We start from the raw sequence: 6,739 nt of genomic DNA, 5'->3' as shown, positions 1-6,739 counted from the left end.
GGGCAGCCAGGGAAGGACAAAAGCAGGGAGGACCACGGACTAAACTGCTCACCTGAAATATGTCAGTGTCTGAACAAACTCAAGAAAAAGTGATGTCAATGCCGTTTTAAAGGGGATTCAGCAATGTGCAAAAAGGCATCACACTGGATTTTTTTTAATCCAGTCTTTGTCACATGGACCATAAATGATCCAGCTTTAAAAAAAAATAATGAAGTTGGCCAAGGAAAATAAAGCTTTCTATACAAACTTTTATTCATTAAAACATGGCAAGAAACAGAGCTGCCAACAGCTACACCTACACTCATCCTCTGAGTTAGGTCTCTTCAGCAAGCTAACATCCTTTCTCCCATACAGCTTCTCTCTGCTTGCAGATATTGAGACAGAATGGGGTTGCAAAGAGATTTCTATTACCATCACTTCCTTCCACTCACGCTTCACTTTCACACTTTGTTTTCCCGGGCAGGGCTTGGGTTTCTTTTATTCTGTTTATTTTTCCTTCCTTGCCCACTTAAGTTAAGACAATAACATTTTGTTCTGTATTGCCACGGCTCTTCCATGGTGATTTGTTAATAATGTTGGGTTTGCAGTCAAACGACTGGAAAGATAAAAAGCTGGCAAGCTGCTTCCCTCATTAGGGAACAGCTCTCAAGCGCTCCAGTGCCAGCCTATTAGCTGAATTATTCAACAGAAGAAAAAACACACGACAAATAAAAATAATAAAAAGCTACAAGAGTAGGGAGGGAAGGGCAGTTCATCAACTTTGGTGCTGTTGTAAAAGTTTGGCAGCATTCCTCAAAACTCATTTTGGGATTAAACCCATCTAAGGAGCTCCGGCAAGGCTGAATGGCTGCACGGCAGCAGACAGAGGCTGGCATTCATAATTCAGATATAGGACTGTATTGTTGCCATCTTGAACTGATAATGAAGAAGCCCAAGGGGGGAATATTTCCAAGACCATAATGTAAGGGATCTGTCTGTGTGCAGTTTGCGAGTAACTGGTGGTGTTGGAAACCTTCCATATCCAGCCACAGGCTTTAAGCATTGAAACAACTCACCATGAGCAGTCACAGCAACAGTCTGTGTGTGTTCTTATTGTGCAATAAATACTCTGTAATTCAGGGGAGCTTAACCACCCGTGGCGGAGGAGAGGGCTGCCTCGCATGTGCCAAAGGCAAGGGGAGCTGACATGTGGCTGCTTGTGCCACAACAAAGCTGTGAACTGGACCAAAAACTCTGATGGGAAAGTCAAGATTGCCCAGCACCTGTTCTCATGTAACCTATAAAGTGCTTAATTCAGGCACAGAATTAAGCAGGGTGGTCAAGACCCTGAGGATCCTCATATTGCCAGGGAACTGCATGAAAGTGGGCAAAGCTGGGGTCTTGGTCTTAATTCCTGAGGGAGATGACTATGGACACAGCCTCTGGTGAGAGATTTCCTCCACCTGAGAGGTAAAACAGAGCTGGTCACCTGGAGATGCCTCCAGATTATGGACCAAGTCCTCCCCTGGAGAAGTCAGTATGCAGACTGTATGGCATAGAAGAGCATGGACAACTGTCCATACTCCAGAAGCAACATGGCCAGGGAGAAGGGTGTGAGTCAAAGCATAAACAGGGACTGTGTGATTTAGATATTGACTAGTTAGCAAAAGGAGGAGGAATTTGGACTTGTTAAAGCAAAAATACTCAAATATTGGGAAGAAAACAGAAAAAACACACAGGAGATCTCTAACTTTTCTTACAGCTGTATATAACTTCCTGTGATAAAGCAAAAGGCACTGAGTTTTATAAATCTTCACAAGCTATAGGGATCTGCTTATTTTAATTGGAATATTAGGAAGGTAAAATGTGAATCTGGAGGACAAGAAAGCACATCCTTTAGCTACTGCAGAGCCCAAAAGAGCAGCACTGCTTATGCAGCGGGCTGCCACCCACACACTCATTCCCAGGGAGGTTCTTCCTTTCACCTAGAAACACAGCACAAATATATTTCTGTATATTTTCGTGAGGAGATTGGTCATACATACATTTTGTGTAAAAGTAACTTCGGTGATGTGAGCCCCTGAGAGGAATCTGCACAGAAGCCAGAATTTTATGCCATGCTTGTGCTGACAGGACAGGATCTAACAAGTGAGGAGAAAGCAGGAACAATGGAATTCATCAAGCAATTAAATCACTTTAGCTGATGACCCAGACAGAAAGAGAAGTCAGGCAGTGAGATCTGGTGATGACACCGAGCCCTCATTTAGAAGAAGATGCGAGTATCACAAGCATGATACCAAAGAGCACCTCGGTAATGTAACAGGGCTGAAAGTCAACAGCAGACAGCCCTGCTCTTAGGGAGCAATTAGAATTTTTGCTGTGAAAACGTGACCTCTGGTCTAATGTTCCCAGAGTGGAGGAAAGCAGAAACAAGCTAGTGGCTGCAGATACCAAGATACCAGAGAAAACTTATCAGAGTCAGGTGAGAAATTAGAGAGATTTCTGTGGAGCAGGGAGGCATCAGGGCAGTGTGTCAGGGAGTGACCTGCCTTGGTGCACACAGCTGGAACCAGAATGGGAGAGTTCCCACCCAAAGGGCTCAAGGCACTTACCTGAACATGCAAAGGCTCAGAAGGAATAGATTACAAGGAGTAACATTCAGAAAAGTAGAGATACTTACATTGGAAGATGAGGTTATTGCATGGACTGAGAGGTAGAGAATGGCTAAAGATACGCTCATATGTCCCCTTCAGGCTCTCCTCCAACCTTCACAACGGCCCAAAAATTTCATGGAACTTTCACAACAGCCCAAACCTTTCATGGCATTTGGACATGGCTTTGAAGGTGGGAAAGGCAAGTAGCCCCGACTCCCAACAGATAGATTGAGGGCTTATATCACTTCTAGCCCTGTAAAGAACGGAAGGGATGCCAGGAGAAACAGGCTGAAAAGATGGAGTAACTCTTCTCAGAGTAGCTCCAGTGCCAGCTTAGTGTCTTCCCCAGAGATGCCCTACAATCACCATCCCTTGGGATAATGTGTGTGGAAGGAAAGCACACCAGTAGTAGGATCACTTTCAAGGGACAGTGTTTGTAATGTTACACTGATGATAGCTGACATCTCCATATCAAAGAGATGAGTCCAAGCTGCCAACTGATTTCCTAAAGATCTCCCTCATCATCCCAGTCTTTTTTAGAATCAAAAGCAAAATGGCTTCGCATACTTGGCTGAGACTTTTATAAATTCCTACACAGAATCAACAAGGCAGGAGAGGAACTGCTGGTGCTGAGGAATGTTTGGCTTTGCCATTGATTAAAGGCCTTGCTGCTCCACACACCTTGGGCAATGCTTTTGGTAGTAGGAAGTGTGCTGACATGGTTCAACTAAGGGTGATTAATCAGAAGCCAGTGTAATTGAACACTCTCACTGCTGCTCAATTAATCTGATCACTTCCCCTATAAATTCACAATCGCAGCCTGTGACTGCAGCAGAGCTCATTGATATGCCAGCAAGGTTTCCAGTTAGGATCAGACAGACTGTTCTGGCATTTCCAGCCCAAGCCTTAGGACTGTGTTCATGCCACCAGCACAGATATAACTGCTGGCTTCCTGCAATGCAATTGCATGGGGAAATCAGCTGCTCCAGCACCATGTTTGGTGAAAAATAGTTGGATGAGGGCCTTCAAAGCTGCCCAAGCTGTTCGGGCCTACAATGAAAAGTGGGATAGTCAAACCTCTAGGACCCTCATGGTATTTCCTGCAGGAGTGGGAGCCTGCTCCAGTTTCAAGTAGATCTTGAAGTAAATTTCTCAGAATAAGGCAGTTTTACAGCCACCCTTTCCTGCATTGCAATGGATCTGAGAGCAGGTGTAGGGATGGGAGAGAACACACTCTGTGCTGATGTGGCACCCCAAAAATGGCTTTGCAGGGCATCATGGCACTGTGAGGCAGTTTAAGGCCAGTCATGAGGAAAAGCTGCATCCTGATGCTGCTGGAAGATAATATCCTGTTGGGGATAAACAGGACCTTCCCAAGCCAGGGGTGACATGATCTTTTCACAGAACACGTGAAGTTCTGGATGGCATACTCCACTTAGCTTGGAGAGAATTAGCAGATTGCTGTAAACTCAGCTTGAAAAGACCCAAAATAGGTTAAGAGTTCTCTGTAGAGCAGCAAGGATATGACACAGCTCAACATAAGAGAAAATCAGCCAGTGTGGGAACACCACTTGCTGAAGTCAGTTGGAAGATTTGTACCACAGCTTGGTGCTTAGGATGAGCACAGAAAGCATTTTCTCCACAGAAGTTTTCCATGGCAGGGATACACGTTTTTCTCTGAAGGCAGCATGTCCCCACGGATAATGCCACACAGCACACAACACTCACTTGTGAGTTATCAAATGGAGTCCACTCCTGGATCATCCCAGCAGTGCTGAGTGCAGCCAGTTCTGCTCACCCCTCTCCAGCACCACTTGTCTCAACTCCTCTGCTAGAGAAGAAAAGCCAGTCTGCTTCATCCACCACCACCAGGAGTCCCTGGATTGTTACTGTCACCAACAAAATCCCTTGGCACAGCTCAGTGACAAGCAGGACCAGCTGCACAGGTCTCCAGTGAACAGCTCCAGGAACTGTTTCTCCACTTCATCCCACAGCAGGCTGCAGGAGCGTCCCCTGGCTAAGCAAGTGGTTCTAGAGCTGCTGCAAGAACATCAGGGTGAAAAATAGGGTGAAACAAGAGAAGGAGAAAAGGAGCAGGAAATAGATGAGGCAGCTCTGTTTTCCCCACAAGCAGCCTGGAGCTGGGTGCAGGCGCTACAATTCTTAAGGCAGCTGACAAGAAAAGCTCTCAAGTGCTGAGGGTGATGATTTTGGGCAAGGGAACGATGAGGGAAGCAAGATTCCCACCCACACACACACACAGTGTTGCCTCAGAACTGGCCATAGGACCCTTACCAGATGTGGTGCCAGTTAGGTCGTGAGCTTTGTTCTGGATTGAAGGGAAAGCAAAAACAAAGCATCTGACTCCAAGCTCCTCTGTACCCCGTGCCCTGCAGAGTCTTTACCCTCGCCCTGCTTCTTGCTGAGCAAAACATTTCAGGAGGCCCAATTCCCCCTTCCCTCCCACTCCAGGCTGAATCAGAGCAAAGTTGCTGAACTGGGGCTGCTTGTCAGCCTGCCAAACTTTGCTAACCAATCTTAGTGTGAAAGCAGCTGTGACAGGCAGCAACAGAAAATCTGGTGTCAAATTAATTAGCTGGAAGGGACCCAGCACAACACTGGTACTGCGGCTCACAACCACTGGATGAGTCAATTCTCACCCTCCTCAGTATTACAGATGTTGGGCTGGGTGCAGAGTCCAATTTCCCATGACAGCAAGTCCCCACAGAACAATCTAAAGATGAAGCATTTCTTTTAGAGTTGGGTTTTTTTTCCACATTGGAGGAGAATTTGTGTCTCAGTGACATCTCCCTCCAGACTTGAAAGAGCTTTATTTTTTTTTTTCCAAACAATGGCAGTGAAATGGCACCATTGGTTTTACAACCTTTTTTGTTCTTCCCAGAGAAATTAATTTCTATGGTTGGAGAATTTTAAATGTGCTGATGGAATCTGGCAGGGGGAAGCAGGGAGAGAGGGAAGGAAGGAGGGAAGGGGGGAAGGAGGGAGAGAGGAAGGGAGGGAGGGAAGGGGGGAAGGAGGGAGGGAGGAAAGAAGGAAGGGAGGAAGGAAGGGAGGAAGGAAGGGAGGAAGGAAGGGAGGAAGGTTGATTGTCAGGCCTTTCAGTTACCATGGCAGTGTTTCCATGGCAGCCAAATTTGAAGCCTGTTGCTGCCACTGGAGTGGCCCGAAGAAAATTATTAGTTTTGAAAATTAACAAAGCTACTCACTACCTTGAAAGCCAGCCCACCCACAGCCCTCCAAATAACAAAGGCATCTTTGCATCCCTGATAAAGGATTTAATAAACATGTGGGGAAGGAAGAGAGAGCAGAAAAAATACCACACAATGAAAAATAGGAGCTTCATTTTATGCAACCAACAATACAGAAACCACACTGGTAAGCGCAAGGCTGATTGCATTTCGTGAAATATTGCACATAAAGGTCAGCAAAATCCTGTGTCACTGGCTCCCGAGGGGACTGAACGGGGGAGCTTTGAGACTAGAGCTGCTTGGTTGCCATTTGTTTGAAATTAGTTCCCCATAAATCACACTGATGGCTCTCCCTCGGTTTGCTCACTCACCTCCCAGGAAAACCTCGGGGAGGGAAAGCAGAAATTTCTAAAAACATTAAAGATCAGTTTACCTGCTTTGATGCTCTCCTTGCTGGTCAGAATATCTTTTGGAATTCTTGAAAGCCACCTTCTGCCTTGCCAACCCCATTTCCTCACCAAGAAGACACTTTCCCATCATTTTTTCAGAAGCCAGGGAGCTCACATAAACTGCCTGGTGTGGTTTATCACATGTAACTGAAAAAACATGGCACAGATTCAGCCCTTCCCAGAGGGGAGGCACTGAGATTCAGTGATGAAGCAGTCATGTCCCACAGGCTGCCAAACAAGACTTGCAGGGGACACAAGCAAACCCAGCACCACCTCAAAAGCACAGATCAGAGTCCCTGATTTAGGGACTTCCCACCTAGAAGCAAGAGCCTCTTCCTCACTGACATGAAAAAAAGCATAGTGAAAGCCTTCCAAATTAAGCCCTCTGGAGATAACACACCTGAAGAAAGCTGAACTCTCAGTGAAAGGTACAGATCAGAGGGAAAGA

General features: G+C 46.0%; 1 long non-coding RNA gene across 1 annotated transcript in view; it reads right to left on the bottom strand.

Moving 5' to 3' along the window:
- Nucleotides 1-6,733, bottom strand: part of LOC108448991 — a 24,170-nt gene extending 17,437 nt beyond the window's left edge. The window contains exon 1 of the long non-coding RNA XR_001865083.1: nt 6,276-6,733. This is a non-coding gene — a long non-coding RNA (uncharacterized LOC108448991). The remainder of the gene's footprint in view (nt 1-6,275) is intronic.
- Nucleotides 6,734-6,739: the final 6 nt, after the last annotated feature.

Source organism: Corvus brachyrhynchos, unplaced genomic scaffold (assembly GCF_000691975.1).
Source record: "Corvus brachyrhynchos isolate BGI_N302 unplaced genomic scaffold, ASM69197v1 scaffold48, whole genome shotgun sequence".
NCBI classification, from domain to species: domain Eukaryota; kingdom Metazoa; phylum Chordata; class Aves; order Passeriformes; family Corvidae; genus Corvus; species Corvus brachyrhynchos.
The sequence above is the reverse complement of the archived record's forward strand: the minus strand, read 5'-3'. Positions and strand labels throughout refer to the sequence as shown.